The sequence below is a fragment of the Mya arenaria genome, chromosome 14, assembly GCF_026914265.1.
Source record: "Mya arenaria isolate MELC-2E11 chromosome 14, ASM2691426v1".
Classification (NCBI taxonomy): domain Eukaryota; kingdom Metazoa; phylum Mollusca; class Bivalvia; order Myida; family Myidae; genus Mya; species Mya arenaria.
The window spans coordinates 11,095,957-11,108,085 of record NC_069135.1 but is presented as its reverse complement, the minus strand read 5'-3'; positions in this window follow the sequence as shown (position 1 = coordinate 11,108,085).

Below are 12,129 nucleotides of genomic sequence, written 5' to 3'. Positions count from 1 at the left end.
CATAGAATATACCAGGCACTACTGCGCATAACCATACTATAGAATATACCAGGCACTTCTTCACCACACCATATTATAGAATATACCAGGCACTACTGCGCATAAACATACTATAGAATATACCAGGCACTACTTCACCACACCATATTATAGAATATACCAGGCACTACTGCGCATAACCATACTATAGAATATACCAGGCACTACTGCGCATAGCCATATTATAGAATATACAAGGAACTACTGCGCATAACCATACTATAGAATATACCAGGCACTACTTCACGTCACCATACTATATAATATACCAGGCACTACTTCACGTCACCATACTATAGAATATACCAGGCACTACTGCGCATAACCATATTATAGAATATACAAGGAACTACTGCGCATAACCATACTATAGATTATACAAAGCCATACTTCACATCACCATACTAAAGATTAAACCCGGCACTACTTAACATCAGCGTATTATAGAATATACCAGGCACTACTTCACATCAGCGTACTATAGAATATACCAGGCACTACTTTATATCTCCATACTATAGAATATACCAGGCACTACTTCACATCAGCGAACTATAGAATACACCAGGCACTACTTTATATCTCCATACTATAGAAAATGTAAAGCACTACTACACATCACCAAAACATAGAATATTCCACGCACTACTTCACTACATCTTAAAAAAGAATATGTCAGGCAATACTTCACATAACGTTGCTACAGAATATTCAACGCACTACTTCACATCAACTTACTATAGAATATATTATGTACTGTATTATGTACTATTTCACATCACCATACTTCAGAATATGCCAGACACCTTGTCACATCACCTTCCTATAGAATATCCCAGGCACTACGTCGAGTCATGTTGATAATGTGTACCATGTTTCAGAGTTATTTATTTAATATTGTGGTCTCCACAAACTCCCCGAGTATACCGACGACCTGACGTAGATGAGAAAAATAAGGTTTGACCTGGGTCCACGAAAACAATGCCAGGTACTACCACTTCTAGTTGCGATAGTGTGAGACAGGTACTACTACTCCTAGTTGCGATAGAGTGAGTATCAGGCTAAAGATGCTCGCTCCATAAAACTACAACATATGTTTTTATACAATTTATGGCCGAGGGAACGTACGATGGGGGAGCTAAAACATCAGGCGCTACAATTCATCATGGAACTAATGTTTTTGATTTGCCTGTCAATTTCCTTTTTTCATGTATAGCAGTAAAAACACGCCTTTTCATCAAGAAAATATTCTTTAAGAATCCAACTTCTGATATCTGTTTGCAATAAATAATTAACGTTATTAAAATGTGATGTCATACAAAATAACATCGCCTAATACTTCAAGTTTGAAAATTGGCCGACAGATCCGACAGTTGTTAAAAGAAGTAGATGGTCCATGAATTTGTTCAAATCTGCATGCTTAAAACATTTTAGGTAAAAATGTCTTTACTGTCTGGTTTCTTTCAATAAAATACATATATAATAGGGGTTTGTTCCATCCAGACCGTCTGCAAAGAATCTTAACTTGATATTGTGTAAATTGGTAAACAACCAGTCGATTTTCTATCTAGAAGGGCTTTGGGATTCTCAAACACATCATTGATTCAAAAGAATTGTGACGAAGGTGTTTGTGTATCACATTTTGGTGCTTGATATCTAGTTTTCACCATTGTTTGTTTGTTTTTATTGTTAATTGTATTTTGGCTTTATAGGATTATTTGGATTTTATGAATATATTTTCAAACATTTAAATATAAGTCTGAAAACAGTAGGACGTATGATTTTGAACTCAAGTACATGTCCAAATATGACTCATTCATGCATATTCGATATTTGTTGCGATGTAAAGATTATCGAGTATAATCAAATTATCGGCGATGACAATATCAGGCCGGTTACAATCGAAAGTAGATCGATAAGTCTAGACTCGATGTCGATACTGATACGATTTTGTCTTTGTGATGTAACAATTTTAATACATAATTACATCTCACTTTTATTGTGAACGACGAGGCATAACGAGCTTTTCGTTTGCTCATACCTCATTTTCAGTACTTTTTGTCTCACTGTATGGATCACACAGGAATCACCCTGAAGTTTCTCTGCTAAAATGCATTTCAAGTAAATCCAACAAATATTGACAGTGTAACTAAATATATTTTATTTACTTGAGAAATAAAATACTTAACATTTACAGTCTGTTGGTATTTCATATATTGCTGTGAACTGGTCTCAACTAAACACTGAATAATTATAGTCATACTAATTGTATCGTGCACTTATTTAACGCTCTGTTACTCGGACATATAGTGCTCATGTGGATAATTTCTAGTTTATACCTGAAAGTTACTAAAAAACAATAGTATTGTTACGATACGCTGGGGATTTGATTCGATATTCGATATTGTTTGTGTCCGATTTGGCCACTTTACTAAATTGATACACATGTTATGAATATAAAAAATTTCCATGGCCAAGAGTGTAAGATAGGTTCATCCCGACTCGAGCGTAAGGTTTTGCAGCATAAACGAGGTTTTCCGAGTTTCCGCAAAACACCCAGCAAGAGGGTTGGGATGAACATATCTTACACGAGCGGCTATGGTAGATGCTTTTTCTCCAACCTCAGATTAACAAAAAATAGTAAAACATTTTTTTTTTGCTGGAACTCGTGTGCGCAGTTAAAATAAATGCGTATGGATATGATATGTGATAATTCGTGGTTGTCAAGGATATGCGCGCAGTGATTCAGATTATGTCACTAGTCAAATCGGTCTTTAAATAGTTCTAAGGCGAGTGAAGCATTCTTTCTTAAAAGGTGCGTATAAACATTTTTATGGTGATATTTGAAGCAAGAAATAAATAAATTAATTAGCACTCTAAATATTGCCACTGGACAAGGTTTCTTTGATGCTACAGAAGACAGACTTCAACAAGGGAGGTAATTACAATGTGATGACCATTAAAAAGGAGTTCCATATCTTTGCCCGTAGGCAAGATAAGCATTTCTAGCACGGTTAAATTGTTGGATCTACTTATTTGAAGTGGGAAAAAATAAATTCTAAAATGCGATGTGATATAATTACAGATACCCATAAGCTATTCATTGCCATCACATCCTTTCTTATATTTGCCACAGCACGTACATCTCCACACATCGCGTAATAAACATAAATGCTTTTATCAATAAACCAATTATCATTGACATTTTTATTTCGCTTTATTGGCGCTATGTTAATATATATACGTTAAAGAATGTATGTGCAGTTCCTGTAATATCGCAATCAATGTCTGTGTGGTCACGGAGTGTTTGTTAAATCTTTAGCTACTGGGTTCTTCCCTGTATTTACTACTGTATTGTATGTGAATGTAGACTTGTTTTGGCCTGAACATTGTGAATCTTAACTTGGAGCCCGTTTGAAGTTTTAACAGCTGGGTTTGTTCCTGAAGTTTTCATTGTATTGTTAGGTGATAAAAGATGATTTTCTCAGCGAAAACACCGAACATTTTCCTTTCTTAAACTTCATCATAATTTCAGAAAGCAATGTTTTCAGCAAAGATAATATATATGCTGATTGGAGGCACAATACCCTGTTGTCCTAAATATACGTAATATAATGCAGTATAGACATGTGGGAAGAAGTTATCCACCATGTTTACAAATAATCAATCTATTATGTCTTCCTTTTGATTTAAATCGAACAAAATGGCCATATACTAAGAAGATTTCACAACTATATTAATTTTAGAAAAATATAACAACTGTTTTTGGAATAATGTTATGGCAACATCTATTTGGATATATACTTCACATGTACAAGAAAACATCGCTTATTTTATTTTTTTATCTTCAAAAAGCTTCGAACATTAAACGGCAGTACTTTTCACGCAGTTATCGAAGTGATATTCGAACTGTTGTCGTTTTCATCTATTAACTGCCTTAAACGTATTGAGCAACATTCCATTAGATTAATGGTTTTCTGCAATTCCCAGGACAGTCTGTACAAGCCAAGACACGTGACAACTTGACAGAATACATATATTGATACAATGATAGACATATTCATCCTTTACATAATTGCAACATCGTACAGGGAAGGGAATACGTTTTCAAACGTTTAACGTCAAACATTTTTCTTTCGAAATTCTCTTGAGTTTTCTGAGAAGCGATAAAATCCATCATGCCAAAGCACATCCAGTCTCTTTGCAAATGCTGGTATTACCTAAATGCATAGCTTCACGGACGCGTTTCTTGTCTGAGTCGGTTATTGAATAGATTCGCCTTGTTGCGTACGAAACGCGACAATAATAATTGTCTCGTTTTGTTCTTTCAGATAGCTACGAAGCGCAGCAACGGTTAATTGGTGCTTGAATTGTTTTGTAAGAAATAAAAAAGACAATAAATATATCACGTTCCCATGGTACCAGCTTAGGATCTATTTTTTTAAGTGACACCAGAAGTTTCAAAACGGCTTGCTTCTTATTGTGCAAGTCATTCAGCATATATATATATCTTTATAGGTTATCATATTTTAAATCTCTATCGAACAATTACGGAAAGGGTTTATTATTACACTCAGGCAGATTACGATGTAATTACCATATTTAAGTTCAGATGTTTGACATAATGAATCAATGCTATAAATCCTTCATCAATTTGGCCAATACCACGTACAATGATTTCCTGAAAATTAAACTAGAATGAAGATAATGTGAATTGTATGCATTGCGGAAACACTAAGACGAACAGCATAATACTGTTACGGAGAAAAAAGAAGAATGCATTGGCACAGAATGAAAAGGTTGCCGCATAGCGAATAACGCCATCAAGGGCACCTTCAGAAACACGACAGGGACCTGCATTAGCACCAAGGAAACACGCCCATTATTATGTTCGTATAAAGATAAACAAATAGTTCACTAACTGTGTTGTCAACACAATCGTATTCACCAGCCTGTATGGACTAACGGTAACATCAGTATTCGGAGGTTGCAAACAAATACGGTTATACATGTCACACAAGTAACCGATGTTCGACATTCAATAAATGCACTTATTGACAATTCAGGTGCAATTCACCACCTATCATGTTTCCAATGAGGCAAACTGCTTATATTTATGGTGCGACACTTGTACCAGCTTTAACAAGAACAAAATGCAGATAATAGCAAGCAGTATGTGGTTCCGCAAGCATGTTCACATAAGTAAATAGGAGAAAATATTGCTGCAGGGTAATATACACATAAGCGATTAAGTGGCACATATGGGGGCTCCTTGAACTTGCATACATTATAATTTCAAAAAAAACAAACTCAAAGCGGATTCGGCCGTTACACTCCTCCCGCTCAAGCACTGCCAAAATTACAACTACAATGACAAGCCAAGCAATCAAAATAACAAATAGCATTTGGCCAACGGTCATATCAAATCATACAATACATTAGCTCGTACACGTAAAAGAAGTCATTTGTGCACCATAGCTTTCACAGCTAAGATGATTATTGATACGTCTCACATTAAATCAATGATTATTTGAATACAGCAGCAACATATTGTCATGTGCCGACAAGCAAACCAGCAAATTCTGAAATCCATCATTATGTCACATGAAACGTTCAAATTTGACAATTATTTACAATCTCCTTCAACAAAATGGAAATAGATCCATCTCAGTATGAAATATAAAAAAAACTATGGTGTGTCGAACCGGTCACAGGTAAGAACTAAATGTCTCTCCCTCCTCAACGTAATGGAGATGATTGAACTCGCATAAGGATGGATCGGCGAGCAGCGTAGAAACCATTAATTATATGCTAATGTCTGGAGGGGTAAGCCAGTGCGCATTGTTGATGGGCTCAATAAATACGAAAAACGATTTGATATCAAGGAACTCCCTGACCCTTTGATGGCTAACTGCATATAATCTAAGCACAGCTCAGACGAGTATATGTCGAATGAGCTGAAAGAGTTGTTACTCTCGCATGCAGGGCATATGGTGATATACCAGAGTAAAAATTAGCCATCTTGATATTTCTATTTGTAGACTAACCCACTGGTCGGTTTGTTCTGAACAGCTGAACGGAATGTATGGAGAATTCTGTTTATCGCGCTCGATCGTTCTAGCATACCAGAGAACAAACTGGTCATCATGATAATTTTGTTAAGTTCTGGTTGTAGGCTAACCCGCTTGTCAGTTTGTTCTGAACAGCCGAACGGAATTTACGGAGGATGCTGTTGATCGCGCTCTTTGTAAAGTGTGAGACCATACCCATATATTATTTAAGCTGTGTCAAATACAATAACAGCATCCTTAGATTGAATGGATTCACAGGTCAAGGAGACTCAAGATACGTTTTAATATGTTGAATTCAGTGAAGCGAAGATTAGCAACAAAGTTGACTTGACGGTACTACTTTTTATAAGCTCACTGCCGTTAATAGCCATTAGGTATACCCCGCCAATGTACCGCGAATATTACAATTTGGGACAAGAATGTCACTTTGTGTATTACGGTCCAAAGCACGAAGAATTGAACAAAATTAATCAATTAAGTTTACGTTGTACGTGGCGTCTGAATCTTAAAGTGAGGATGAGGGCACAAACAGATACAAGCGAATCTCTTTCCCTACCAGCACATTTTAAGGTATCTGAATGTTCTTTAATCAGGGATAAAATGACACTGTATGCTCAGTCAATCTATCTAACCAATAGAATTATATGGATGACCTTGAAATATGTAAGTTAAGCTATGATTTCATGTGTTGGTTCGTTGCTTTACAAATCCGCTTTTGTTAATACAACTACCTAGGTCACTAGTATCTATATTGATTATTTGATAAGCTGGAACCAAAGCCTACGGTACAATATACAAACTGCAATGCAGAAAGAGAGAAGAAGGTGAAATGGTTGTCGCTGTGCCAGTTGCCATACAACAAGGAAAGAACATTATGTGATGTCTCTCTTTGTGCTTAGCTCCAATGGCAGATTGTAAACTGGTATTGGTCGTCTAGTAGCACATACGGTGTAAATAAACACCACAGACAAATATGTGACTGTTGAAAACGCTATCATACCTTTGCACATAAATGCGAAAATCAACGAAGCTTACATATGTCTTCTTGTCTTAGAAAACAATATATAACTGGATACTACTTTTGTTAGTTGTTTTGACTACTAAACATGGGCAAATCCGGTTCATCGCTTGATAGTATGTGCTCTCAGGGCTTATAAGACTGCGACTTCGCTGGAAATATTAAGCCGAGCAAAGATCAACTGTGAAGGGAAAAGGTTTGGAACAAAGTGAAAATTGACACGCAACAGATCAGGCGACTGCGAGTTCACTGACTGCGTCAACCCAACAATGGTGGCTAGGATATTGATCGCGCAACATCCCAGGTCAAAATGTAATGCAAACTGCATGTTCAGTCCCCATAGTAAGAGGCTCAACATTACAAACTGTCTGTACAACTTGTTGTCCAACATGGCATAACAGCTGACACAATTCTTAAAACCACATGACTCAAAATATTTGCCGAAAAGTGAAATCAAAATCATTTGAACTTAATTGCCAAAACGTTTTAAAATTAAAGAGTGCGATTTTGTTTTGCAATTAACAAGAAGTTTCTTGCTCATATCGCCAGTTCGACTATCAATATTCTTGTTTATGTGTGTTTTAAAGTTTCATTTGTATGCCTTATTTTCTTCCCAGGTTCAACCCCCATATTTTAAAGACACGTGTCACGATGGCCTTACTTTAAAATGCCGAAGCTGCATTTCACTCTATTTCGGAATGTTAACATCACTTAAATCATAACGACAGGCCGCATCTAAATGCAAATTGCCGAGTAAATAGTCCATTTAAGAAATAATGTTGTATCATGTGATTAAAATGTCGAACAATGATTGGACATCTCACAGAGAGACAAAAATGCTCAACCTTCAGAAATTGTAACTACAAAAATTGTAACTTCGGCATTTTGTAAAAGGAGAATGTGTGCTCAAATACTCACGATTAAATAGTTGAAACGTTGCTAATGAAAACATGGGATTTTGTAGCTTCAACATTTGTAAGTGAGGCCATCGATGAATTCAAATGACAGCTACTTAAAAATAAACACAATGGCTTTTCCATCCTGGAAACATCCTACAGTACCTATTCAATCCTTTTTGAACATGTTGATGCCTAGATTTGTAACGTTTCAATTTCATTTGCAATTTATTGAATGACTTACGACCTTTTTTGCGTCACTTTATAAGCATCACGAACTACTTGTTCTAAGATTAAAAAAATACTTTTTTGGTGTTCATGTGTGCTTTAGTTCTTTTTCAATAGTTGCAGCACAAAACAGACAGTCTGTTTGAAAGTTAAAGTTGTTGTCAGACCTTAGCCCTACTTTTTTAATATTGGTCCCTGATTTACGCTTGAGCAAACTTCTTCCAAGCAAGTAGTTTTTCCTACATAGTTTATGGACTGTTTGACCAACAGCTGGTTTCAAGTTGTCACCGCGACTTTCACTAATTGCATATATAGTATCACAAGCCTTGTCTCCAAGGGATATGTTTTCTTTATCGCCATATTTGTCCATGCACAGGATACATGTTGAGTTTGATGCTATATCTGTATAAATATATATGCAAAAAAGCTACAGAAACATGCTCAGTAGCAAAAAGTTTAAACATAAACCCGGTTTAGTGGCAATGGGCAAACGCCAAAGACATAGAACACAAAATCACAAACAAGAAACATAGAACAGCACAAAACTCTACAAACAGCGCAGTGCATAAATACTATATATATAAATAAATATAAATAATTGGTACGTTTATCAAGAATTATTAGGTACCGCCTTGGAACGGTCAGTAAAATGTAAATTTACTGGGGGTTTAAACCAGTTTATGTGCACAAACCTCACTCTTATCCCAACAATTCTTAATAAAGATAAAAAGCAAAATCTTATCAAAGTATGCATTAACTTGAGGAAACTTATCAATAAAACAAATAATAATAAAAAACGAAAAGGTAAACCACAAGTACTTCAATGATTAGAGACCCCAACTCTATCTGCAGACGGAGGGAAACAATTCAGAGCACCTAATGCAAATATTTTTCTAAGATACGATGCAGTCATCGTTAGAAACCAAAAACATCACACACAGTCTGCCTTATAAAATAAAAGGTTTAAAACTGTGTGATCATAGAGTTTCATAATAAAAAGCACCATTGTAACAAAACTGGGAACAAATAACGCAAAACATTATTAAAAATAAAAGCGATTTGTATATGCTATTCTCTACTTCCAAATGATTTGAAAACGTAAAATATTTGAAGAAAGTTAAGTCACAGCCAAAACACTCGGAGTCAGTCAACACGTGTCCGCAAAAAAAGGTTTTAAAGATTACATGAATTAGCTAATTCTTCATACAAATTAAAGCACTGAAAATTTAGTTATGAAAGGATGTTATATTAAACCCAATATTTTGTTTCAGGTATTCATCTTCAAAAACAAGACGGCAAGTGCTTTTCAAAATATTGCCTTTATATCCACGGTTTAAATAAAATCCAAGTAATTCATTAGGTTTATCTGCCCAACTACCTGCTGGAATCATTTTAATTTTACGAATTTTCTTTAAAACATCTCCATAAAAATCTGGAATTTTGAGAAAGTTTTCCTTAATTTAAAATATCGGAAACCCTGTTTTAAAAGTTTTTGCGTCATAACTTTACTGCGAGAGCTGATTTTTTTACATCTGTACATATTCTAGCAAATCGTATCAACTGTGCAATAAAAACACCATATGATGGTGAAATAGGAACATCACCATCTAAAGAAAGGTAATAAATTATTTTAAAATTAAAATCATCACGTTTATCATAAAGATTGATGCTCAATATATCTTCCTTTACTTCTAGTTGCAAATCTAAATAGGATGCTTTTAAGACGGATGTATTAGATTTATTAACTTAAAGTTGCAATTGTGAAGGGTATATCGAATGAATGTTATCTGTAAACACAGGATTATCTAAACTTAGAATATCATCAATATATCTAAACGTGCTATTGAATTTATCAACAAGAGCTAAATCTCCAGACTAAAATAATTTTAACATATATTCACTTTCATAGCAGTATAAAAAGAGATCTGCAAGTAAAGGTGCATAATTGGCACCCATTGGAATTCCAATAGTTTGATTATATAAACATTTACCAAATTTAAGAAAAAAAATATTGAGTACAAAATTTAAAACTTCAATGACATCGGTGCATGTCCATTAGATATATTTATCTGAGCGATCATTAGTAATAAAAAGCCTTTTTAACATTAACTGCCATGTAAGTAGTAGAAAACCCTCGCTAAAGTTATTTCGATAAGAGGAGTCAATTTGTTTGTAACTAAAGATTGTGGAATAGATGAATAGAGCGTTGAAAAGTCATAAGTATTAAGTACTGAGACTTTATACCGTCTATTTTCAAAATCATTAACTAAATCTAAAGAATTATTGATAGACCAAAAGAGATTAATTCCAGAATTCTCATAAACTTTACTACAGTATTTTTTCACTATTATACTTAAACAATTAAAATGAATATTAGTGCAGTTAAACATTCCGATGTTACTGTTCTACATTGACTTAAAAGATGCACTCTTATTCCCAAAAAAAGATTGACCACATTTAATACCAACGTTTTAGAAAATCAAAAAAGATGAACAAATGTCGAAAACAATAGTTCTCATGAAGAGTACTGAGTTCATTTTGAAATAAAGGTGCAGAAAACACGGTATTTCTTCCTTATGCGACGATAGTAGATAACAGTAAATCCTTTAGCAGTCACCAATCATTTAATATTTTTACGTGTTCAGCTGTTTAATACAAGGTTTCAATCCTGTTATCATTTAGTTTCCATAAATGCATTATTTAGGAAGTAGTTAAAGGTTTACCACTCAAAATGTATGTTTGTTGTACATGTTTATGTATTGATTTTGAATAAGAGTGTCACTTTAACTAAAACACTGAACATTTATCTTTTACTTACTCCACAGGAAGATTGATATCATCAGCAATGGCAACTGTATGTCAACGGTTCATCAAGCATTTATGTAGTGTAGAGTGAAGTACTGGATCATATGTTGCCATCCAGAATCATTGAAGAAACCCATGCTGTTGGTTATTTCTGTAAATTTAATAGCATTTTGATATTTAACTGCTGTAAAACAATGTAAAACATCCAACATGAAATAAATAGCTCACTTTTAGTGAAATGCACACAAATGTCCATTGTTTACATTTGCTCCCTGCAATATTTTAAGGGGCAAATTTGTAACAAAGGGAAGCCACTCTTTTAATAATCGAGTTTCAAATCTAAACCTTATGAAAATTTCAGCACAAGCTTAAAGCTGTCAACGTATTTTTTATAACAAATGTGCAGTACATCTTACAGCAACAAAGTTGAATTGTATTAATAATAATACCTGTTAATGGCGGTACATCAAACTCTCCATGTGATTGTCTATACATGTATAGCTTCTCCGAGACAGTCTATGCATGCATTGAAATTGGACATTTACCTTTCCAAATAAAGCAAATCATTATTAAATAGTAAATAATAAATCACAACTATGTTAAGTAAAGAAATTGATCAAAAGTTGTGCAATAGAATATGATGAAGTTAAATAGTTGAAATACATGTAACACTACCCCACCCACCCACCATGCACAGTATTTTTTGTATTATCCAGTGTTTATTTTCAGTAACTTCAGACCTGTTCAAAAAATATCAAAATTTATAAATATTGAATTGGTTGAGCACATGAAAGGCTTTATTAGTCATTTTTGCTATAAATAATTTAATGAAACGAAACAGAAAACAATATGGTTTCGTGTGAGCCAAGTGTGAAATATAGAAATATTTTTGGAAACTTTGCATTATTTATATATTTTCAGTAACACTGATTCTTCTGTATTCAGACAATATTGGAGCGTGATGAATCAGTTATTATCCTTATTGGAAGTTCTCGTACATGCAAAGGAGAAAAAATGTCAAATTAAAGCATGCCTCAGACATTAGCGACAATAAAGCCAATTACCTGCAGGG